Source organism: Pseudorca crassidens, chromosome 10 (assembly GCF_039906515.1).
Source record: "Pseudorca crassidens isolate mPseCra1 chromosome 10, mPseCra1.hap1, whole genome shotgun sequence".
Classification (NCBI taxonomy): domain Eukaryota; kingdom Metazoa; phylum Chordata; class Mammalia; order Artiodactyla; family Delphinidae; genus Pseudorca; species Pseudorca crassidens.
This window is the reverse complement of record NC_090305.1, coordinates 86521529-86547782: the sequence shown is the minus strand read 5'-3', so window position 1 is coordinate 86547782 and position 26254 is coordinate 86521529. Positions and strand designations below refer to the sequence as shown.

Here is a 26254-nt window from a genome sequence, read left to right as displayed (position 1 = left end):
ATTGTACGGCAGTCCTGTAACTTGAATTTGTCTCCTAACACCAACACATTTGTTTTTTCCTTCTAACACACCCTTTTGGTCTAGGCTTAAAAGCGACTTTCTCCACAGTCTCTAGATTGATGAATTGCTCTTGCTATATAGGCTTTCCTCCCACCCTCCCTTTCTCTGTTCATAGCATTTAATTCCTGTTTTAAGTGCTTGTTCAACCGTCCATCTGCCCCATCAATCAGTAGCCTGTGTGAAGGCAGGAACCCTGTCTCTCTTGTTCATTATTGCCCCTCACATGGCATATGCTTAATATGCTTAAATGGTGACTAGAATACATGAATAAAATAGCGCAAGGATGTGCAACAATGGTCTGAAGTTTAAGGCAGTTGAGCTATATAGTATTGGAACATATATTCCAGTTGTAATTCTTTGGTTTTTGCCATGTTGAACATTTGCCATTGTTATACAGGTAGTATTTAAACTTATAGCTTTGGGGACAGAAATGCTCACAGCAGTACCGGGAACCACGTTTCTTCCTTTCTTCTTAACTTCGATTTGCTAGAACAGGTTTCTGTCACTTGTACTTAGTAGTTCCTAGCAGGTACGTGAGCTAAGACCAGACTCAAGATGAGGAAGCAAGAGGACAGCAAGTAATCGAGACGATTGGATAAATGACTGGTGAGCTCTACCATCCTTTGGGCATTTGCATTTCAGAGACTCAAGTGAATCTCTAACTTTTGAATTGTGTAGGGGAGGTTGGAAAAGAAGGAGAAGAGAAGTTACGTGGTAGAAGGCTAGGGAGAAAAGGTGGCCTAACAGCTGAGGCTTGAAAGATCAATGATATTTTGCTGAGGGTGACAGGAGTAAGACCAGCCTTCTCTTATTGAACTCGATAGGCCGTCTCCCTCTTGACTAAACATTGTGTAGGATCACTCCTTCAAGCCTCTTGCCTAAAGCTGATTTGTTTCATCCACCTAAATTTTCATGTTACATTCAACAATGACAAAATTTCATAAATTACGCTAGTTGTGTGAAGCTCACTATTAAAAAACCCATGCTTGTGCAGATGGATTATAAACCACCAGCTGAATTCTCAACAGACACAAAAACATGAGGATGTTGGAGAAATGGAAATATATGTGCTTAGATGACTCTAGGAAAGAAGACAGAGGTGGCTGGAGAGGCAAATCAGGCTCAAAGGCAAGATGACTCCATGAAAGCCATGCCAGGCGTTGGGGTTTGTGAAAGTGAATCATATTCCCAACACGTTCAGAGTGAAGAGTGAGATGGGGATCAAGATAGGAGCCCTGCTGCTGATGAGGCCACATTGTGGGCTTGAAGCCGAAATGGTCTTTGTTATGATATTTTCCATCCCCATGTCTAGACTTTGGAGCCCAAACTTGGAAAGAGTTGACGGGGTAGAGTGGACACTTACCCACCAGTTGTAGAGAAGGTTCCAACTTCTCACCCCTCACCCCTCATGCCTCACCCCTGTGAAGCCCAGGAGCAGGGCAGGTAGCATTGTGCAGGCTTGCTTTAGGGATGCAGTTTAGGAAGAGGAAAGGCCAAAGAAAGCAGATGCGTGTATTAATCATTGGTCTTCTCCCATTCCTGTTAGGTAAATTACCCCTGGAGAGAGGGTCCAAAGGTTTTTCCTCCAACCTTCATCTCTTTTAGGGAAGGTTCTTTCTCCTCTACTTAGAATCATAAGGGATTAGTGAGCGCTACCCCTCAAATGTGGAGGTTAGATCCCAAATTACACTTACTTCTTGAGGGTAATATATGCGGAGGGAATTAGCTAAGAATACAATTCCCCGGAGACTCACTTCAAGGCTTGAAAATGCTAACAGAGCCACCAGGATGGATAAAACTCACAGTCCTTTGGAGCTCTCTACTCCTCATATGCCCAGTATGGCGGTCGCCATCTGATTCATGGCAAGCCTCTATGAGATGTTCTCTTAAAACTCCACTGATAATTTGAAGCAGAATTTGCAAGATAATGCCTTTCTGTACAAAGTCCTCTTCCAAGGAATAGAGCCATTTGAAATGAAAAGTCAAACCAAACAATTTATCATCTCCACGCAAGCCCATCATGAGCATGCTCTGCAAAGAAATATGCGTCTTTGGCAAAACAATAGCCTTCCCTATTCACGTAGATACGATTTCCATAATGGACTGCATGATGGTGCCTTCCTGATGTAATTGCAGAAGCCTCCTTGGCTGCACTGAGAGATTTTATTTGCTACCATAAATAATAAACTTGCTTTCTGCAAAGTAACCTCTTTGGGGAATACAGATCAGAAATGTTCCCATCATCTTGGAGTCTTTAATGGGTTTTGCAGCTGAGTGTCTTGGGGTATATTTCAACAAACCTCTGAACTAGATTTTTTGATTCTGTCCCGTGGAGAACAGTGCTGTACCACTATTAATCTGGAACATTCGCCGCATCACGTCAATTTGGTGAAATTATAATTGAAACATGGTACTTGACCCTGAGGGGACCATGGAGAAAGGGATTTGCTTTGGTGGCTCCTCAGGCATCATTTAAAACCTGCTGCCGCTGAATCAGAGTCTGCTTCTTAACTCTGTAAACCTTCCATTGAGAGCCACTTCAGCTGGGCTGCAGAAGGCTGTGCTTCTTGCCACCTCTGTCATTTTTCTCTATTTGTCTGTATTTTTCCATAAATTGGATTACCCAGACTAATAATAGGATTGTGAAAGAGGAGCTTGTTATGGGATTCTGGTGACTATCAAACAGAATATAATTAAACCATAGTTATGCAGCCTAATTGAGGAAAAGAGATTTGGAATTAAGGGAAATCGGTGAAATTCAGTTGTTAATTTCATGTACACAAGGTACATGGGCTAATATGGGATTACTGACTGTTGGAATCCTTCTGAGATCTACCTAAAAAGGAGAGATAAAAGGCATGTATCGGGCTTCCCTGGTGGCGCAGTGGTTGAGAGTCCGCCTGCCGATGTAGGGGACACGGGTTCGTGTCCTGGTCTGGGAAGATCCCACATGCCGCGGGGCGGCTAGGCCCGTGAGCCATGGCCGCTGAGCCTGCGCGCCGGGAGCCTGTGCTCTGCAACGGGAGAGGCCACAACAGTGAGAGGCCCGCGTACTGCAAAAAAAAATAAAGGGATGTATCATTTTACCTATTTCTGAGTAAATAGGCTCAGTTCAGTCTTCAGGAGAGTGCTGAAGAACATCTTGTTTACATTCTCAAGTCTTTTAAATTAAAAGTTGTCCGTTGAAACGAGTCCAGTTAACCCTCCCTGCTATTTCCCTAGTGGAGACTGCTAGCTGTGCCCCTGTATTTATTTTTCCTTTTTTTCTAGTAGAAATAGAACTGGACATATGACCACCCAGAATAATAACCACATTTCTCAGCCTTCTGTTGCAGTTGGTTGTTACCTCCAGCCAATGAGCTGTGATGTGTGCGATTAATATCTGGGTTGTACCCTTGCAGGCACTGGGTATCCACATTATCTCTGTCTCTCCCTGTTGGCTGGAGGGTGTATGTGCTGGTGGGAGGCAGAGCAGCTGGCGGAGATGAGAAGATGGAAGAGGCCTGAGAAGGATGCAGGTGAAACTTGGTCCTGATGATTGTAGAGCCACCTTAACCTGTCCAGGACCACCTCTGCAAACTCTTCTATGAGAAAGAAATGAACTTTTTTCTGGGTTAAGGGACTTGCTTTTAGGGCATCTTTGTTATATCATCCTAATCTGATTCCTCACTCTGGAATTTTAAACCCAAACTGTATGGGTCTGTATTGATGGCAAAATTGGGTGCTTTCAGCAGCAAATAGCAGATTTCTGGATTCACACAGGCTTAAACAGTGAAGCAGAATTTTAACTCTCAGAACAGCAAGTGCAGAGACGGGGCAAGCTTTCAGGTTGTTTGATTTAGCCGCTAAATCGTATCATTCAGGGCTCAACTTCCTTCTCCCAGTCCTCTGCCATTCATTTTTTTTTTTTATTTAATTTTATTGGAGTATAGTTGATTTACAATGATCTGTTAGTTTCAGGTGTACAGCAAAGTGATTCAGTTATACATATACATATATTTTTAAAATTCTTTTTTCATATAGGTTATAACAGAATATTGAGTAGAGTTCCCTTGCTATGTAGTAGGTCCTTGTTGGTAGTCTATCTTTTATATAGTAGTGTGGGTATGTTCATTCCAACCTCCTGATTTATAACCCCCCCGCCCGCACATTTCCCCTTTGGTAACCATAAGTTTGTTTTCGATATCTCTAAGTCTGTTTCTGTATTGTAAGTAAGTGCATTTATATGTTTTTTAAAAATTAGATCCCACATGTGAGTGATATCATATGAGATTTGTCTTAATCTGTCTGATTTACTTCACTTAATACGATAATCTCTAGGTCCATCCATGTTGCTGCAAATGGCATTATTTCATTCTTTTTTATGGCTGAGTAATATTCCACTGTATATATGTACCACATCTTCTGTATCCATTCCTCTGTCGATGGACATTTAGGTTGCTTCCATGTCCTGGCTATTGTAAGTAGTGCTGCAGTGAACATTCCAGTGCATGTATCCTTTTGGATTATGGTTTTCTCCAGATATATGCCCAGGAGTGGGATTGCTGGATCAAATGGTAGCTCTATTTTTAGTTTTTTAAGAACCTTCCATGCTATTCTCCGTAGTGGCTGCACCAATTTACATTCCCACCAACTGTATAGGAGAGTTCCCTTTTCTCTACACCCTCCGCAGCATTTGTTGCCATACTTAATATTAGCTTCATCTTCAAGCCAGTGGCAAATGTTAATATTCCAGTTCTGAGCATCACATCCAGGCTGGACAACATTCATAGAAGAAAGAGAGACTATTTTATTTGTGGCTGCTTCTTAGGAGAGCAGAAATGTTCCCAGAAGCAAAAAATTTCCCAGCAGTGTCCCATTCGTATGTTAACAGCTGATATTGAGGCACATTCCTGACCCCATTCCTGTTAGTTAGAATGGAACTAACCCTGGACCAAACAGGTGCACCGCAGGGGCTTGAGTGACATCTGCATCTCTGGCTGAGTAGGGGAAGATTTGAAAGAAAAGGAACAATCTTGGATGGACTCATTGAAGACAGGGATGATGGGTAGAACACTGATAGTGCCTACTACAAAAGGAAACACTATAAAAGGATCTGAAAAAAATATGAATGAAAAGGTATGTGTTGGCGATTTGCTTCAAAATACCATGGGAGAGGAGAAATGGGTAGAGCACAGACAAAGCAAGGCTACCCATGAATTAATCATTGTTGGAGTTCATGGGGGTTCATTATACTTTAAGCTTTTGCATCTGTTTGAAATTATCTGTGATTTAAAAACAACCCCCAAAACCTTAAAACAAATAAATAATCCAGGCAAAACAGGGGAAGAAAAAGTAGCAGGAGAAATTTGATCTGTTTTCGTGTTATTAGTAATGGTAGCTAACATTTCTGGAGCATTTGCTCTTTGCTAGGAGCAATAGCTATCAGCTGAGAATGGCTTAGGCCAACAAGAGAATTTATTCACTGGTCTGACTGGCATTTTCAGAGGTAGCTTCAGGCCCAGTTAAGCACATCTTTTGGTTGTGCTTTCTTCCTCATTGGGGCTCTCTCTGGGCCGTTGCCTAGCAGCTCCTGGCTGGCTCCCATTTCTTCAACACCCCAGAGGAAAGGGAACTCTCCTTTTAATTTTTAAAATTTCTATTTATTTTTTAAATGAAGTATAGTTGATACACAATGTTGTGTTAATTTCTGCTGTACAGCAAAGTGACTCAGTTATACATATAGATACATTATTATTATTTTTATTAATTTATTTATTTTTGGCTGTGTTGGGTCTTCGTTTCTGTGCGAGGGCTTTCTCTACTTGTGGCAAGCGGGGGCCACTCTTCATCGCGGTGCATGGGCCTCTCACTGTCGCGGCCTCTCTTCTTGCGGAGCACAGGCTCCAGACGCGCAGGCTCAGTAGTTGTGGTTCACGGGCCTAGTTGCCCCGCGGCATGTGGGATCTTCCCAGACCAGGGCTCGAACCTGTGTCCCCTGCATTGGCAGGCAGATTCTCAACCACTGCGCCACCAGGGAAGCCCTATACATTCTTTTTTTAATATTCTTTTCCATTATGGTTTATCCCAGGATATTGAATATAGTTTCCTGTGTTATACAGTAGGACCTTGCTGTTTATCCATTCCATTTATAATAGTTTGCGTCTGCTAACCCCAACCTCCCAATCTATCCCTCCCTCAACCCCCTCCCCCTTGGCAACCACAAGTCTGTTCTCTATGTCCGTGAGTCTGCTTCTGTTTCATAGATAGGTTCATTTGTGTCATATTTTAGATTCTACATATAAGTGATATCATATGGTATTTCTCTTTCTTACTTCACTTAGTGTGATAATCTCTAGTTGCATCCATGTTGATGCAAATGGCATTATTTTGTTCTTTTTTATGGCTGAGTAGTATTCCATTGTATATATGTACCACATCTTCTTTATCCATTCCTCTGTTGATGGACGTTAGGTTGTTTCCATGTCTTGGCTATTGTGAATGGAACTCTCCGTTTTATTAGTTGCAGCAGGAAGTCCCACAGTGAGATCCCCTTGATCCAGCATGGATTCTGTACCTGGATCTAAACCAGTGATGGACAGGAGAATGTGATGCTCAGAGGGACCAGTCACATTCTACCCCTGGAGCTGAGAGTAGTCTCCCTCCCTCTCAAACACCAGGGACTTAGAGAGGCTGATTCTTCTAAAGAGGGTCCAGGGAGTGTGCCAAGGGAAAACGACGTGGATATTGGACAGAGAGAAGTGACAGATGACCATTGTGCTTATATGATCTCATTTAGGCCTCATAAAAACTCTGGGCACATACTGTTTTTACCCCATTTTACAGGTGGAAAAACGGAGACTTAAGAGCTTAAGTGAGTTGCCCATGAGCATGTAGGTGATGATGGTAGAACTAGGATTCAAACACAGGAAGCTATTGGTGCCCTGGGCCTACCCTGGAAGTTGTCTGCAGACAGTTCTACACACTGACAGGGTTCTTTGTGTCCTTCACCTGAGCCCATTCATTCTCTAGCCACAGGAGTGGGGTCCTTCTAACTATGGGACAGGCCACACATGCAGGAGGGTGAGTGAACATCTCCAGGCATGACCCTCAACCAGCGAGAGATGGGAACTGTGGAATAAAACTGTTGGTTCCCTGCCCCTCCTGAGGGCATGCTGACCTTATCTCTTAGAGGGTTCCCAGGGAAATTGAGCCCCGCTTCTTCAGGGCCATAACTTACTCAAAAATGTACTGTGTACTGGCTTCCTTCCTTTCCCTGCCTTGCATCCTTATTCCCCTACCTGTGCTTCCTAAGAGCATTTCTCCCAAAACTACTTGTCCCCAAATCCTTGTCTCTTGGCCTGCTTTTGAGGAAACCCAACCTAGAGACATCAGCCATCAGCAAAATACTGTAATGATTAAGTGGGATAGTATCATTAAAACCCTCAGAGCAGTGCCTGTCTCTTAGAAAGTGCAAAATGAATGGAACAGTCGTTTTGACTGTTTTCCCTCAAGGTCGCCCATGCAACCATGTAATTTATCATCCAATTTGGACATTTTTGAGAATGAAAGGGGGCGCTATGTTAATTGCTCAGGGAATACAGGTGAAAACTAGGACTGTCTGTAGGAAACCAGGATGTATTGTCACCCAACAGTCATGACTTTAGTAGAAAGGGAATTCTCCATACAAAGGAAGTTCTACCCCAACACTCTAAACACCCGTAACTGTTTCATAATTTCATATTTTTATGTATTATCCTTTCTTAAGTGGAGGCTCACCTTATTGTAGCCATTTAGGGCCTAGACAGGATAATATTAAACTTCTCATTTGTAAGTTAGCAGTGCAGTTGTCACTTACAAAGAACTGACAAGGCATATCACACACAGAAGTGCTTTAGGTCTAAACATAGTGAAAAGGACTGTTCAAACTTCTCCTGGTAGAATAGAGAATTGAATTTTGAGAGAGTAAAAACTTCAGATGTAGAAAGTTAATACCCAAGTGGTATGCATTTGAAAGAATATTAAGATCACTGTCTAAATAGTGTTGACTGAGAGTGGCCACTTCTCACAGTGAAAATAGAGAATCAAAGCTCCAGTGAAGGCTGGAAGAAGCCTTATAGCGTCTCATCTGGTAGATCCCAAGTGCAGCTGCCTCTCCAGATCATCTGGAGGAGCTTTTGTAAATAAACAGAAAATTGGTCCTTATCCAGGGAGGCCACACCTGGCCTAGAGCAGGGGTCAGCAAACCATGGTCCCCAGGGAAGCTGGCCAAACCCAGCCACATTCATTTGTGTACATTTCATCCTGGGCTGCTTTGATGACACAGTGGGAGACTTGAGCATGGCAGTTGCAACAGACATCATACAAGCTACAAAGTCTAAACTATTTCCTATCTGGCCCTTTATAGAAAAATTCTGCTGACTGCTGGCCTAGAGGAATCAGTATTTTAAAAAGCTTCCCGGGGCTTCCCTGGTGGCGCAGTGGTTGAGAGCCCACCTGCCAATGCAGGGGACACGGGTTCGTGCCCCGGTCCGGGAGGATCCCACATGCCGTGGAGCGGCTGGGCCCGTGAGCCATGGCCGCTGAGCCTGCGCGTCCGGAGCCTGTGCCCCTCAACGGGAGAGGCCACAACAGTGAGAGGCCCGCGTACCGCAAAAAAAAAAAAAGCTTCCCCGTAGATTCTGGTGCACAGCCAGGTTTGGGAAGTACTGACGACAATTTGCGCCTTGCATTTATAAAAACACTAAGCTGAGAGGCCCAGAGAGGTGAAGTGACTTGCCCAAGGTTGCAAAGCCAAGACAAGTCTGAGAAACTTCTCCCTTTTTAACCCCCGTCTTCCTCCCGCCGCACCCTCCCTCCCTAATGATGTTCCTAGCTTCTGTTAGAAACCAGCCTCTTCACTGGACCACTGTGGGGCTCAGCTGGCAGCAGTCAGCTCCCTGGCCAACAACATTTGATGATGAATAATACAGTGACTTGGCTTGGCGTCCATCACCCTAACTTTCCTGCATGCCAGAACGCCTTCGCTTTGTCATGGGCACCATCTGGATAGAAAACCATGTGGATTTTCCAGCAAATGGCATTTGATAGACATGTGCCACAGAAATCTCTTAAGTGAAAAACTTGTCAAGAGTGAGAGGGGGATGGGCTTCCCTGGTGGCGCAGTGGTTGAGAGTCCACCTGCCGATGCAGGGGATGCGGGTTCGTGCCCCAGTCCGGGAAGATCCCACATGCCACGGAGCGGCTGGGCCCGTGAGCCATGGCCTCTGAGCCTGCACATCTGGAGCCTGTGCTCCGCAACAGGAGAGGCCACAGCAGTGAGAGGCCCGCGTACTGCAAAAAAAAAAAAAAAAAAAAAAAAAGAGTGGGGGGTTACACATCCCAAAAAAGAATCATTCATTGATTGGTTCACTGATTCAGCAAACTTTGGGTGTTTTACTATAAGCCAAGCACAATGCCAGGCTCAGGGAGTTTAGTCTCTGTCTTTATGGATCCTATGGTTTGATGAAGGAGGCAAACAAACAATACGTAATAGATAACTAGTAAAAAAATAGATAAGTAGATAGGCAATTGCAATTGCCATGTGCGACACAGACAAGACACAATATGACAGAAACACAAGAGGCAACAATTACAAAATGCCTGTTATGCTCCAGGCACTTTTTTTACATGCTTTGTATGTACTGACATTTAATGTTCCCAATAGTCCTGTGATGGTAGCTACGATAATAACCCCCATTTTACAGATGGGGAAACAGGTTGGTTAATTGGCTTGCCCGAGGTCATATGGCTAAGAAATAGTGAGGCTGGGATGTAAGTCTACACAGTCTAGCTTAAGAGTTATAAACCATCGTGTTTTATGCCCCTCAAAATGGACGCAGACCTAAGAAAGAGCCGCGGAAGCTGATCTGGTGTCTTTTGTGATGCCTGGAGCACACATAACGAGTACAGAGTGAATGTACGAATGAATGAATGAATGAACGTGTACATAGTACAGCTATGTACGTATATCTTTAAGAATTCTATCTGGCATAAAATGAACTGTTGGGAGTCCTGCATTACCCATCCTCATTTTTTTTCCTTTCTGAGTGTTTGAGCTATTACCACCTATTTCAGCCAAAACATTGCTGCACTCTCATGTGAAAGGTGAAATGCGATAATTAGACAGAGCTCATTAAATCAGTTCAATGATCCTGAAGTAGGAACCAGAGAACCATGATTTCCTAAAATGTTTCAAGTATTAGTATGCAGCGAGAATAATCAGGCAGACTCTTACAAGACTGCTCTAAGAAAAAAGCCCATCGATCATAAACACAGAAGCACCAAAGACGTGTTTATTGCCTTTCCTTAGCATAGAAAGCACTGTGCGCAAGTGCACGTGTTCAGAAAGAATTCAGCTGATTCACATTCTCAGGGAGTGTGTGTGCACTAAAGGTTTGTAAGGATCAGATTCTTCTGAGGCTGCTTGAGGGATTCAGCAAGCAGGCGCCCTTCAAACCAGTTTAAAGTGACATCTTTGTGAACCTGACGCTGTGGGTCTTTGAAACAAGTTAGAGTGCCTTTGGCCACCTGGTAGAAGAGCCACGCTCTCTGCTGTCCCCAGTCAAACAAGAAGAGAATCCACCAGGTGCACGGTCTGACTGCAAGGGTGCTTTTCCAGGCCATGTTTCAATCTTAACAGCACGTTGATCCTCTTGGGAATTAATACCCTGAAAGTGTCCAAGCATTTGTTCAGCTCTTGGGATATTTAACCCATGTGAAATGAAAGGGGGGAATGTTTGGTGACTGTATAATTTTTGAAGTCCTTAAACCTTTAACATGGTTGGTTAGCTCAGATGTCCACCTTCCTTGTTCAGTCCTTGTACATGGAGGAAATAGCCCTTGCCTACTCTTGGGCTAACTCCTACTTGAAGGCCCAGTTGAACCTAGTCTGAAATGATTCAGCACGAGTTTTTTGAGAAGACAGCATTTAGTGAAAGTTACAACTTTAGGAGTTCTGGACGTGCCACACAAAATATGCTGCTTTGTTGGTATATTGATTATTTTGAGATATAGACACTTTAAAAATGTATATATATATTTATTGAAGTATAGTTAATTTACAATGTTGTATTAGTTTCAGGTGTGTAGCACTGTGATTCAGTTTTATTTATTTATATATATACATATATATATATTTTTTTATTTTTCAGATTCTTTTCCCTTATGGGTTATTACAAAATATTGAGTATAGTTCCTTGTGCTTTACCGTAGATTCTTGTTGGTTATCTGTTGGTTTTTTTTTTTTAATTTTTTTTATTTTTGGTTGCATTGGGTCTTCGTTGCTGCACACAGGCTTTCTCTAGTTGCGGTGAGTGGGGGCTACTCTTCGTTGGGTGCGCAGGCTTCCCCTTGCTGTGGCCTCTCTTGTGGAGCATGGGCTCTAGGCACACGGGCTCAGCAGTTGTGGCTCTCAGACTCACAGGCTTACTTGCTCTGTGGCACGTGGGATCCTCCTGGACCAGGCCTCGAACCCCTGTCTCCTGCATTGGCAGGCGGATTCTTAATCACTGCGCCACCAGGGAAGCCCTGGTTATCTGTCTTATATATTGCAGTATGTATCCCAAACTCGTAATTTATCCCTCCCTCACCCTTTTCCCCTTTGGTAACCATAAGTTTATTTTCTTAAATAATTTATTTTATTATTATTATTTTTTTAGATGGAGAATTTTAATTAAATTGGCATAGTTAAGACCAAAAAAGGTAAAGTGGACATTGTCAGTGTATCTTCAGCCCTTGCCTTAACAGGTGAATGAACACAACCTGAAATGCAGGTGAATCTTGCTGGTCTATGAGACAGTGAAGGGAGCTTCTCAATATTTAAGTATATTAATATAACCAGTTATAGAAATCTAAATATAAAACCAATCTCCGATAGGGTTTGAGAAGGCATTCACCATATCCCTGAAAAGTGTAACATTCCTTATTCAAGTTTAATCACCTCTTTAGAAGGGGAAAATAGTGATAGTACTTGCTGAACCAGAATTACTATCAAAATTCAAAAAGCTGACCATATTCATTTAGCCACGAGACAATCTTATTTAAATCAGGACAGAAATATTACATCAGCCATTCATGATCTGAATTCTAGTGTATGAGATCCATTTAAATACGGTACACATAAAAAGTCATGAGACATTTGTTTCATAATAAATAAGGCAGTGGCCAACTATTACTCATTAGTAGCTTTTTCGAGATAAGCTATCAAGTCTGCCCTTTCTCCCTTCTTCTTAATGCCAGCGAAGATCATTTTTGTTCCAGGGATGTACTTCTTGGGATTCTCCAAATACTCCATCAGTGTCTCTTCTCCCCAGGTGATGCCTTTGTTCTTGTTGGCATCTGTGTAAGAGAATCCGACAGTCTGACCTGTTTTTCGCCCAAACAGGCCATGGAGATTTGGCCCAGTCTTGTGCTTGCCTCCCTTTTCCACAGTTTGGCACTGGGCACACTTATGAACAAAAATCTTCTTTCCCTTCTCAACATCACCCTTTTTTTTTTTTTGTGGTATGTGGGCCTCTCACTGCCGTGGCCTCTCCCGTTGCGGAGCACAGGCTCCGGACGCGCAGGCTCAGCGGCCATGACTCACGGGCCTAGCCGCTCCGCGGCATGCGGGATCCTCCCGGACCGGGGCACGAACCTGTGTCCCCTGCATCGGCAGGCGGACTCTCAACCACTGCGCCACCAGGGAAGCCCACCATCACCCATTTTTAAATCATTCTTTCTCCGTGTACGACTAAGACGTTCCCGCTCGCAAGCTGAACGTCCCGCTCTCTAATCTATTTATTTTATTTTTGACTGCGTTGGGTCTTCGTAGCTGTGTGCGCGGGCTTTCTCTAGTTGCGGCGAGCGGGGGCTACTCCTCATTGCGGTGGCTTCTCTTGTTGTGGAGCACGGGCTCTAGGCTCACGGGCTTCAGTAGTTGTGGCTCGTGGGCTCCAGTAGTTGCGGCTCGTGGGCTCTAGAGCTCAGGCTCAGTAGTTGTGGCTCACGGGCTTAGTTGCTCCGTGGCATGTGGGATCTTCCCGGACCAGGGCTCAAACCCGTGTTCCCTGCATTGGCAGGCGGATTATTAACCCCTGCGCTACCAGGGAAGCCCCCATACGTTTATTTTCTATGTCTGTGGGTCTATTTCTGATTTGTAAATAAGTTCATTTGTATCTTTTTTTTTTTTTTTTTTTTAGATTCCACATATAACTGATATCATATGATATTGTTTTTCTCTGCCTGGCTTATTTCACTTAATATGGTAGTCTCTGAACTGCCCTTATCTGCCTAGAAACACATCCTTCAGAAGGAGCTCAATTGTCATAAATCTCCTCCCCAGGAAACTCCAGGGAAGGTTGATTCATCACAGGAGAGAAAACTACAAGTCCACACCACACCCAGTCAAAAACCTTGTCACAAACAATCATACCTCTCATCTGTTCTTTTACGGTGCCATTCATCTTTTTTGAAAATCATTTACTCTCCCCTGAGAGGCCTACATGCCCCCTTCCCTTTCCCTGTAAAGATGGTATTTAATCCTGAATTCTCAAGCCACCTCTTTGAGTACTTATTTATTTTTCCCTGGGTATCTCCCATATATACATGAGCCAAATGTTTATAACCTTCTGCTTGTTTTTCTCTTATTAATCCTTTATTACAGGTGTCTCAGCGAAAAACTCGCAAGAGTAGAGGAAAAAACATTTTTTCTCCTAGACACTAACTTTCCTATATTTTCCTATACTTCCATAGTGCAATTTACATAGTGCTTGTTTAATGTCCGTAAGTATAGACTGTATTTACTAGTTCACCATTATGTTACCAAGTCCAGGCTCGTACTGCTTGCCACACAACAGGCCAAAAAATTGAGAGATGAATTGTTGGGGCAAGGAATAGCAACTTTATTCAGAAAGCCAGCAGATGGAGAAGATAATGAATAGTTTCCCAAAGAACTGTCTTACCCAAGTTAGAATTCAGGCTTCTTTTATACTAAAAGGGAAGGTCGTGTGGTTGGTTGTTGCAAACTTCTTGGTATCGGAATCCTTTGTTCTTGCAGCTGCCCAGAGGTCAGGTCACAATGTTTCAGTATACCTGCAACAAATATATATATATATATTTTTTGCGGTACGCGGGCCTCTCACTGTTGTGGCCTCTCCAGTTGCGGAGCACAGGTGCCGGACGCACAGGCCCAGCGGCCATGGCTCACCCGCCCAGCCGCTCTGCGGCATGCGGGATCCTCCCAGACCTAGGCACGAACTCGTGTCCCCTGCATCGGCAGGCGGACTCTCAACCACTGCGCCACCAGGGAAGCCCTACTTGCAACAAATCTTAATTCTCTGTTCTGCAACTTTTTATCTCTATCGGAATGGAAAAGTGTCATACCTTTAAAGGTCAGAGCCTTGAGAATGGGCTACCCTGTATATTTCAAGCAACATTCTTAACTTGTAGCAAAAGCACTAGAATACAAAGGTTAAAGTGAAAGAAATAGGTGTAATATGGAGTCAGATTTGTTCTTCCCTACTACAATTACATACCCCGCGCGTGTGTGGCCCATTGTAGAAGTCTAATAAGTAGCTTACAGTGGAGGAATATGTCCTGGAAACTAATGAGTTCTATTTCACACCATCTGTGGGAGCTTTCTGAAGCTCTGTGGTGTAATTCTTATTACTGGTTTAATATTTCCTCATGGGGCTTCCCTGGTGGCGCAGTGGTTGAGAGTCCACCTGCCGATGCAGGGGACACGGGTTCGTGCCCCAGTCCGGGAAGATCCCACGTGCCGCGGAGTGGCTGGGCCCGTGAGCCATGGCCGCTGAGCCTGTGCGTCCAGAGCCTGTGCTCCGCAACGGGAGAGGCCACAACAGTGAGAGGCCCGCCTACCACAAAAAAAAAAAAAAAAAAAAATCCTCATGAACTCTCTTAGTTTGAGTTCCTCCAAAACAGAACCTAAAGCAGGATCTTGGGTGCAGGAGGATAATTTGTGAGATTTCCAGGAAGCAGGAGGGAGGAGTGGGGGCAGCTGTGAGAGCAGGAAGGAGAAAAAGCCAAGAAAGACATCTCTGTGGGCAACTGGTGCTCATTTCTGCAAGGACCCTGACTGAGGCCCAGAGGCCGGGGCATTTGTCCACAGCTCCCTCGTTGTGGAGGGTTGCCACAGGGTTCTTACCTTCCCTGCCTCTACAGAAGCAGAGAAGGACAGTGGAAGTGTTAATGGGAGCCGTCAAATTTGCCAAAAACCCACCTTGGCTGAGACTGAAATCATGAAAATGTCCGGCTGCTTGACCAGAAAATGTTTTCTCTTTCATTTCTTATTGTTGAAGTATAGTTTACAATAATTTACAACTTACAAGGATTTACACCACATCTTCTTTAATCTGTCGATGGACATTTAGGTTGCTTCCATGTCTTGGTCCTTATAAATAGTGCTGCAGTGAACGTCAGGGTGCGTGTATCTTTTCGAATTATGTTTTTTGCTCCACATATAGGCCCATGAATGGGATTGCGGATAATGCTTTCGGTTTTTTTGTTTGTTTGTTTTGCGGTACGCGGGCCTCTCACTGTTGTGGCCTCTCTCGTGGCGGAGCACAGGCTCCGGATGCGCAGGCTCAGCGGCCATGATGCTTTCGTTTTGTAAGGAACTTCCATAGTGTACTCCACTGTGGCCGTTACCAACATACATTTCCAAAAACAGCTTAGGAGGGTTGCCTTTTCTCCATGCCCTCTCCTGCATATTTTGTATGTAGATTTTGATGATAGCCATTTAGACTGGTGTGAGGTGATTCCTTGTTCTAGTTTTGATTTGCGGTTTTCTAATAGCCATGTGGAGCATCTTTTCATGTGCATTAAAAAAAAAAATCAAAAACAAAACAGTGTGCATTAAATTTACCTCTTGAAATTGGTTTCTTAAAAGTCCGCCCTGATTTGAATTCTTTTTCGATCAGGTACCCCAGGACATTTCTTGAGGGCAGGTGTCCTTTAGAGCAGGGGTCCCCAACCCTCGGGCCTCGACTTGTTAGGAGCCAGGCCTCACAGCAGGAGGTGAACACGGGAGAGCTAGCGCAGCTTCATCTGTGACTCCCCAGCGCTCCCCGTCACTCCCATTGCCACCTGAACCTTTGCTCGCATTACCGACTAAACGATCCCCCCATCTCTCCTATTGCCGCTGGAACCATCCACCCCATCGCTTGCATTACTTCCGGGACCATCCCTGCCCCTGTCCATAAAATTGTCTTCCATGAAACCAGGCCCTGGTGCCGAAAAGGCTGGGGACCCCTGCTTTAGAGCCCCGCAGGCCTTGTTATGAAGTGTCCCTTAGGGGGATACCTAGGACCGGTTTTAAAGTTGTTGTTACGGGAAATGGCCACAAGGTGGCAGCATTTTTTCATGCCCCACTCGGGTTACCGGCAACCAGAGCCTTAGAGAAAGTCCTGTTACTGGGTCGTAGATTCGAGTGGACTGTGGCAGAAGAAACACCCCAGAGCTCGTGTTTCCTTACTTCTTCCTCCTTACCCTTCGCTCCCCGCTCCCCCCACGACAATTCCCAAGCCCTGCCAAAAACGCTATGCTGAGCTTGCTGTCGTGCGGAGGTGGGGAGACTCTGAGGAAGGAGGCTGCCCATGGGAACCCCACCACCAGGAGACTTGGAGACCAGGTGATTTTTCAAAGCTCATGCAGCGTGAGGGTCCACCGACCTTTGGGTGCACTAGGCTTGGTTGAGCTGTAGGAGGGCCCGCCTGCATCTGGAGGTTGTCGTCCGCCTGTCAGGTCCAAGAGAGGCTCATTTGCTGGCACCTGCTTCCCAGTTCCCTCACCTCCACCACGTCTAGACTTGGGACCCAAGGCTGCTCTGGCTCCAGGGATGTGACACCAGCCCAGGTCACCGAGCCCTGAAGGGAATATCGGTGGCCTTTCTTCTCTTTCCTTTTCTTTTGAAATTTAATTTTTATTTTATATTGGAATATAGTTGATTTACAGTGTTGTGTTTGTTTTGGGTGTACTGCAACCTGATTCAGTTATACAGATAGGTATATCTATTGTTTTTAGGATTCTTTTCCCATATAAGGTATTACAGAGTGTTGAGTAGGTTTCCCTGTGCTCCACAGTAGGTCCTTTGATGATCACTTACATATATATTACTGTGGATATGTTAATCCCACCCTCCTAATTTATCCCTCCGCATCCCCATCTTGCCCCTTTGGTAGCCATAAGTTCATTTTCTAAGTCTTTGAGTCTTTTTCTGTCTTGCTAGGGAGTGCATGTGTGTCATCTTTTTAGGTTCCTCATTTAAGTGCTATTGTATTTTTTTTTGGTCTGTCTGACTTCACTTTGTATGATAAACTCTAGTTCCATCCATTTTTCTGCAAATGGCCGTCTTTTCTAAACTGATTTTCTAATCTAGGTAGAAATGGGAAGCTGTCCTCTGGAAGTGTATTAAAAAAATTTTTTTTTAATGTAAAGAGAAAACATCAGTGCAAATTGGGTGCCGACTTTAATGTTTTTTGGAAACAAAAAATTGGCCCTGGGTATGAACCCCTCTGCCTTTGCCATGTTTTCATTTTACTGGAGTGTAGCACTGATCCTCGTGCAGTGAAGAAGCAAATGCCCCTGTGACCCACCCTGAGTTCCCTCCCTTACTTGCCAAATCCTGGTAGAAAGATTCCTGTTTTTTATGTAGATTCGTATATTCTTTTCTCTGTCTTTCTGTTCAAGATCACTTATTTCTCTTTTTCTTATTATGTAAGCAATGCATTTTTATTCTGGAAATTTTAGAAAATACAAGAAACATCAAAGAAAGAAATAATAGTCATTTATATTTTCCTTACTTAGATACAGCCAAGCTCACCTTTTTGTATATTTTCTTTTGGCACTTGATCCAGGTATTATGAAAAGCACTAATTATTTAACTTCCAGAAACACATACCTATTTTTTTCCCACAAAAATGGAATCATACTACATAAGCTGTCTTGGATGTATTTAAATATTTATTAGTGTCTGTTACGTGCCAGCTCATATATAGTGGTGTATACAATGTTGAACAAGACTGACGGGCTGTCTGCTCCCGTGGTGTGTACTGCCAGGGACACAGTGAAAATCATAAGTGCTCTGAAAGTCATGGGGAGATGTGATAGACAAAAGTCAGCATTCTAGTGTATCATAACTTTTGCAACCAATCCCCTATTCAGGGGCATTTAATTTCCTTAATTGTTTCTATTGTAGACTTCCCTGTCGTAAACATTTTAGGATTAAGTCTTTATGAAAAACCGTCATTTTTTACTTGGACTCAAATTCCTTAAAGTGGAATCCCTGAGTCAAAAGGAATACAAATTTTTTTGGTCTTTTGCTAAGCATTACCAAAGTACTTTCTAGAAAACTTATACCAACTTACACTTTCACCTGACCTTTTTTTTCCCCCCCTTGCTTCCTTTGTGCAGCCAGACTGAGTTTCATGAATTGAGAAAGTAAAATGAAAGTGGCATAAATCTAAGCTGGAAAATAGAAAGAGAGAGATAGGGAATCATTGGTGGGAGAGGAGCCCAGTTTCAGATGTTTCGTCTTCAGGGGTTTCCTGTGATCTGCTCCCTATGTAATAGTTAGGAATAAATCTCACAAGTTCTGTAGTGCGAGCTGACACCAGTTATTTACTGCCTTCACCACGTGCCAGAAGCTCTGGTAAGCCCTTCACGTGCGTGATCTGAATTAAGCCTCAGAACGGCCTGATGATGGTGGAGCCGGACCACGACCGGGTCTCTTTGAACTAGAGTAGAAATGTCAAGCTGGGAGCCCCGCGGTCTGATTTCTTTGGCTCACACAGTGTGGCCCGGCACAGCATTTAAACATTTATCGACATAGTTCCAAACATTTTAAAACTGGAAAATGTCACAGAAAATCTGTCTTTAAAACTTTGGAAAAATTGCAAGACCTGGGCACACTGGGGTCATACTCCCACTTGCTGACAATGGGTGTGTCGTGGGGGGCTTCTACACAAGGGACGTGTGTTCTGATGATGATACTGTTGAGCTAAGACTAGCGGCCACTAAGGAATTCCTCCTTCAAACCGATAGTAACTCTGTGCTTGGGACACGGCGGGGAGCTGTGGGGAGAATGCATGATGCCCCTCCTTCTCCAAGCCACTTCCTTACTTATTTACTTGCCGGAGTTTGTTGCCTGGATGTTAACTTTGGGACAAGACAGGACTGAGCAGAAGGAGGGCAGATGTGGGTCCAGCCATCACCATGACCCAGCCTAGGCTCTAGAGGAGGGGACGCTGCAGAGGCTCACTTAGGTGAGGGTGTCCCAAGCTGTTGGGGGGACAGCCTGTAAAATGAGTCTTGGTTTCTGGGTGTCTGCCCTCCTCCTCTTACATCCATCTTTCTCATTTCCTGTGTTATTCACCACCTAAATTCTTTTCTAGTACACGTCACCACACGCTTCCTGGCCACGTGGGTCTCCCTACTCTATCTCGCCTTAGGAAGTAGTGGACTTGGCCATTTTCAGACTGTTGTCTTCTTTTCTTAGTACGTCTCTGCCAAATGCTTGCCCCACAGCCTGGCCGTGTGCCCATCTGTTGCCCGCTTGGCGCGTGTGCACCCATTGGTTTTCTGCTAGGAGTGGCTGTGGCATTTGTTCACCTCCTAACTCTCTGTGGCTGGAGGGCACACGGGGGCTCTGTCAGACCTAGTGGCTTTGGAAGCCAGAGCTTGGCTATCTCGTCTTCATTTTGTGTTTTGTTTATTTAGAGCCACAGAGCGCAGCGAAGAAGTCACCTTTACGTATGTGCGCTTCCCATACACCAGCCACTGTGCCAGGTGAGGGGTACCAGGAAGGAGAGGGCAGTGAGGGCGTCAGAGGTGCCAGCAGAGGGTATGAACCAGATCAAGTGTGGCATCTGCACCAGCAGGGAGTAGATTCAGAAACTCCTCGCGGCAGAACGCACCAGGTCAGGGAGACTTCTGGAAGGTGCTGCAACCAAAGCCTTCACGCCAGGAGAGAGCTCTTAAAAACACCCAAAGTCAGGGCTTTTAATGTCCATCCTGTTCAAGCCCCACTTCCTCCTTAAGCCCACCTGAGTGCCTCTGTCTTCAACGAACTCTTCTGTCTCCAAACTTCTGTCCAGTACAGAAGCCATTAGCCACCCGTGGCTGCCGATATCTGCAGTGTGACCAGGCTAAGTTGAGATGTAATGTAAATATAAACTACACGTGGGGTTTGAAGGCTTAGGACACACACAAAGATAGAATGTAAGATATCACGTTAATAAACGCATATTGCTTACACATCGAAATGACATTATTTGGCTATATTGGATTAAATATATTATTCTGTCTTTTTACTTTTATTAATATGGCTATTAGAAATTTGAAAACTACATATGGACATCTCATTTGTGGCTCAAGGGAGAGTCCCGCTGTAGAGCCCTCCCTGACTCAGCCACATCAAATATGGTTCTCTGTGACTTCGCCGTGTATTTGTTACATATACATATATATACATGTGTGTGTGCGTGCGTGCGTGTAAGTATAGTATATATTCTCAGTCTCTCTAAGTAGGTAGAAGACAGGACTAATGTCTCGTCTCGTTCCTCTGTGTTTCCTCACTCTCTGCCCTGCCAAAGTGCCCCTTTTGCTATTAAAGATCCAATGTGTGTTTGATAACAATTCTTTCATTCATTTGACAAATATTTGTTGAACTCAGACTCTGTGCCAGGTTCCCCTGGGAACTTAATAAACTTTAACTCAAAACCTGGCGTAGGGAAAAAGAATGTAGGAATTATCAACTTTATTTTGCAAGATAAGGAAATTGGGGTAAAAAGTTTAAGTGATTTGCTCAAGGTGACCCACTAGGTGAGGGGCAGGAAACAGGATTCCAGAACTCTTTTTTTGTGTGGCTCCAAATCATGTCCAGCATGCTGATCCTGTTGAGAATCCTTCACCCCAGCCCAGGTGCACCCTAAATCCTGTCTTCTTGTTTGTATATGTGCACTTATTACAACGCTCTCTAATCGTCCACCTTTCCCGATAGACTCTGAATGGGAGGACAGGAACTATGTCTCTGCTGATCCCTGTTGCGTCCCTGGGGCCTCGCACATGCCTGGCACCTCGTAAGCACTTAGTAAATGTCTGTTGAAGATATTTAGTAATAAACGAGTGTGCCTTCTCCCTCCCACCGTTATAAAATTCATGTTGAATTCCATTTTCCTGGAGAGGATACAAATTGGAATAAAGCTCTATAGCTGCTTTCTCAACAATTGAAATATTGTAAACATTCATTTTGTATTTTATTTATTTAGAGCTCTACAATGCAAAAAAGAAATCCATTTAGAGTCTGGGGAAGAAGTCTCTCTTTCCCTGCCGGTTCTGCTTTTATCTTATCTCACCTACATGACAAAACCAACCACCTGTCTTTTGTCAAAATACACTATGCATCCTCATAACAGCTGTGTGCTAGCTGCTGCCAGGGCCTTGGTGCAAACCCGGGACTGATGGGTTTTTGAAATTATCTTGGCATAACTTATTTGCCATAGAGTATCTGAATGGATTGTAACATGCCAGGACCACCTAATGGTTATGAGACCGGAAACCATCCTGCCCACCAGGAAAGAAAGGTAGCCAGACATGGAGAGAAGAACACTGAGCTACAAAGCATTAGAAGTGGTTACTGGTCTCAGCTTTGTCATTACTATCTCTGTAACCTTGAATGAGCCATGCTTCCTCATTGTCATGAACCTAGTTCTCATATCTATAAAATTGAGGACATTGAAATAGATCAGAAAGGACAGCAACATGGCATACGTACCACCCTGCTGTTGCTGTCTTCCATTGCAGACATTGCTAATCAATCACAATTTACTTTCCATTGATCCAGGGTACAGCTTCATAAACCTTATCACAGCACTGCTTACACTGTCACTCATCAGTCACTGACCATTGCCAGGCAAACAGTCCTTTTTCTCTTTTTGTGCAGGGTAGGGAGAAGAGAAGAAATCACAGTAGGATAGCTTTTATTCTTAAAAACCTTCCCTGCGTTAGCTGGAAGTCACCAGCGTGGTCATGATGATATCGCAAACAATCCTCTGAGATGACCCTGGTGTGGAAAGGTCATTGAGCCCTTCTGGTTCCTGGCAACACTGAGGTGGCAGAGCTCTGAATGGGCTGAGACTTTGAGGGAATTGGCCAGGGACCGTATTCTTTCTGAAGCTCCACTAGTGGGTCATCATCAGGACTTGGTAGGGAAGGGGGCTGCAGCCTTGTTTCTTGGGACAATACCCAAAACTCTGAGATATTTGCTGGATTGTGGGAACTTCTTCCTAGTGGTTAGAACATCAGTATCTGGCTCTCCAGACAGCTGTTTACATTTGGATTTCTTTGGGCTAGTTTCGTGTAGTGGAAAAGGCAACTGGGGAATGACTTTTCCTGGCAGAGTACTATTAGGTGAAATAAAGCCACAGACTTTATTGACTCTTTTTAAAGAATAAGAACATATGCATAGATCAGTGTCCAAAAGGATAAAATCATGATGGCTAATGTGGTTTTTTTTGCCTTTCTTTTTTTTAAAATTTTATATTGGAGTATAGTTGATTTACAGTGTTGTGTTAGTTTCAGCTGTACAGCAAAGTGATTCAGTTATACATATACATATATTTATTCTTTTTCAGATTCTTTTCCCATATAGGTTATTACGAGTATTGAGTAGAGTTTCCTGTGCTATACAGAAGATCTTGTTGATGATCTGTTTTATATATAGTAGTGTGTATATGTTAATCCCAACCTCCTTATTTATCCTTCCCTCCCCACCTTTCCCCTTTGGTAAGCCTAGGTTCGTTTTCTAAGTCTGTGAGTCTCTTTCTGTTTTGTAAATAAGTTCATTTGTATCATTTTTTTAGATTTCACTTATAAGTGATATCATATATTTATCTTTCTCTGTCTGACTTACTTAGTATGATCATCTCTAGGTCCATCCATGTTGCTGCAAATGCCATTATTTCATTCTTTCTTATGGCTGAGTAATATTCCATTGTATATATGTGCCACATCTTTACATGATGGCTAATGTTTATTGAGTGTCTGCTAACTGCCAGGCAGTGTGTGAAATGCTTTTCAAATTCCATCCCACCTCATTCTCACAACAGCACTAAGAGATGAGTGTCCCTGTCAGCCCCATTTTGCTGACAAGGGCACTGCAGCTGAGGAGGGTGTAGTAACTTCTCCATGGTCACAAGCTTGTTAAACAAATAAGCAAGGATATGAAGCCAAGTGTGTGACTCCAAAAGCAGCCCTCTTAGCTTCTGCATTATACTGCCCCACCCAGAGTTTGAAAGTGATTTGTCTCAGAGTCTTGAGATTAGAGGCGATTCAGCGTTTTTTTTTTTGTGCTTTTCTGAGTTTTCAAAATTTTCTACATTGAACCTATATAACTATAGAAAACAGAGGGAAAAGTCTTAAAAAGAAACAACTCACAAGACAATGAATCTGGAGTCAGAGTTAGAAGATCTGAATTTAATACCCAGCTGTTTTTAACAGATTGTCTAACCTTAAGCAGGTAATTTCCCTTGTCTCAGTCTTGGTTTCCTTTTCTATAAAATGTGATCATTGGACTGAAAGATCTGTAAGATTCCTTCTGGGCTGGAAATTATATACATGTATTTGGGCAGGGGTTAGGAGGTAGTATCTAGTAGATGCATTCATCAGCTTTTTTTTTTCCACCTGGGAGGTGATGATTATATAAGAGTGAGAAACTCTTTTGGGACCATATGGTATAAAAAATTCAGAGCGGTTTCTGTGTGAGTGCTCTAGAAGCACAATAGCTCAATTTTATTACAACTATGAGTTTCTCAAAACAAATGTGTTAGAACATGACCTTGGTTGTCATCATGGGACTCTTCATACAGAGCTTGGCCTTTTCTTTTTTTTTTTTTTTTTTACATCTTTATTGGAGTATAATTGCTTTACAATGGTATGTTAGTTTCTGCTTTATAACAAAGTGAATCAGTTATACATACACATATGTTCCCATATCTCTTCCCTCTTGCGTCTCCCTCCCTCCCACCCTCCCTATCCCACCCCTCTAGGTGGTCACAAACCACCGAGCTGATCTCCCTGTGCTATGCGGCTGCTTCCCACTAGCTATCTACCTTACGTTTGGTAGTGTGTATATGTCCATGCCTCTCTCTTGCTTTGTCACAGCTTACCCTTCCCCCTCCCCATATCCTCAAGTCCATTCTCTAGTAGGTCTGCGTCTTTATTCCCGTCTTGCCCCTAGGTTCTTCATGACATTTTTTTCCCTTAAATTCCATATCTATGTGTTAGCATACGGTATTTGTCTTTCTCTTTCTGACTTACTTCACTCTGTATGACAGACTCTAGGTCTATCCACCTCATTACAAATAGCTCAATTTCATTTCTTTTTATGGCTGAGTAATATTCCATTGTATATATGTGCCACATCTTCTTTATCCATTCATCCGATGATGGACACTTAGGTTGCTTCCATGTCCTGGCTATTGTAAATAGAGCTGCAATGAACATTTTGGTACATGACTCTTTTTGAATTATGGTTTTCTCAGGGTATATGCCCAGTAGTGGGATTGCTGGGTCTGGCCTTTACCATATAGTCCATGTCTGCCATCAATGCCTGTCTGGTTGTCTAGTTTAAATTTAGTGGTTTTGCGGTGTTGAGGTTGTGATGGGATTGTTAGAGTTAAATACATGATGTTTTATTAATTTAGTCGCGTTTATAGATCTTGAGAGGCCTGCAGTGATAAAAATCTGAGTTATACATTGCATTAAGCAGAGTTATATAAAGCCTGTTGAATATTAATTTTGTAATGATTCACCTTACAGTTTTATGAGACTAGATATAAAAAGATACCATGAATAATTGAGCCCATGATTTATAAAATGAAGTCTAGGGAAGAAAGAGTAATTGGAAGTGAAAAGAGCAAAGCTTTTCCCTTTGCTGAGATCAAGTTAATTCAATCTCAGCCCCTTCCTGCCAATTCAGGTCCCCTAGGTTCTTAGAGTATTAGACGAATGTATAGTAAAAAATACAAAGCAAATACAATGTGGATATTTTCTACCATATTACTGCTTTCATTATTTTTAGTTTAGCCTCTAAATATATTTGATTTTTATCATCTGAATATTTTATAAGTCTTTTTATAAATCTTTTTCCAGGTTATATTTTTCAAAAATTGTTTCTAAAATAAAGTAAGTTCTTGCACGTGAGAGATGAAATTACTTATATCTCTTACCTCTCAAATTGCCCTTTGCAGAAGTTATATAGATGGGCAATAAGCATGTTAAAAGATGCTCAACATTATTCGCCTCAAGGAAACCCACATTCAAACCACAATGAAATACCACCTCATACCTATCAAAATGGATAAAATTAAAAGACTGACAATACCAAGTGTTGGTGAGGACATGGGGCAACTGGAACTCTCATACACTGCTGGGAGGAATGTAAAATTGTAAAACCACGTTGGATCACCGTTTTCAGTTTTTATAAGATTAAAAATACCCTTACCATAGGACCTGGCCGTTCCACTCCAAAGTATTCACAGAAAAAAAAGATGTGAGACACACAGACACAATGGAATGTTACTTGGCCATGCAAAGAATGAAATTTTGCCATTTGCAACAACATGGATAGACTTGGAGGGTATTATGCTAAGTGAAATAAGTCAGACAGAGAAATACAAGTACTGTATGATATCATTTATATGTGGAATCTAAAAAATACAACAAACTAGTTGAATATAACAAAAAGGAAACAGACTCGCAGATAAACAGAGCAAACCAGTGCTTACCAGAGGGGAGAGGGAGAGGGGCAGGATAGGGGTAGGGGTTTTAGAGGTACAAACTATTGTGTATAAAATAAGCTGCAAGGATATATTGTACACACAGGGACTATAGTCAATATTTTGTAATAAGTATAAATGAAATATAACTTTTAAAAATTGTGAATCACTACGATGTACACCTGAAACTTATATCATGTTGTACATCAACTATACCTCAATTAAAAAAGAAAACCCGACAAATGTCCATCAGTAGATGAATGGCTAAACAAATTGGGGTATAGTCATACAATAGAATACTGTAACATAAGACAAAACAATAAAAACGAACAAACTACTGATATGTGTAACAACGTGACTATATCTCAGAAATATGCTGAGTGAAAGAAGCCAGATGCAAA

At 43.0% G+C, this 26254-nt stretch overlaps 1 protein-coding gene across 7 annotated transcripts in view; it reads left to right on the top strand.

The window, feature by feature from the left end:
- The window catches only part of FRMD4B (FERM domain containing 4B), a 335945-nt gene that overhangs the window by 66381 nt on the left and 243310 nt on the right, over window positions 1-26254 (top strand). The gene's annotated exons all lie outside the window — the stretch shown is intronic.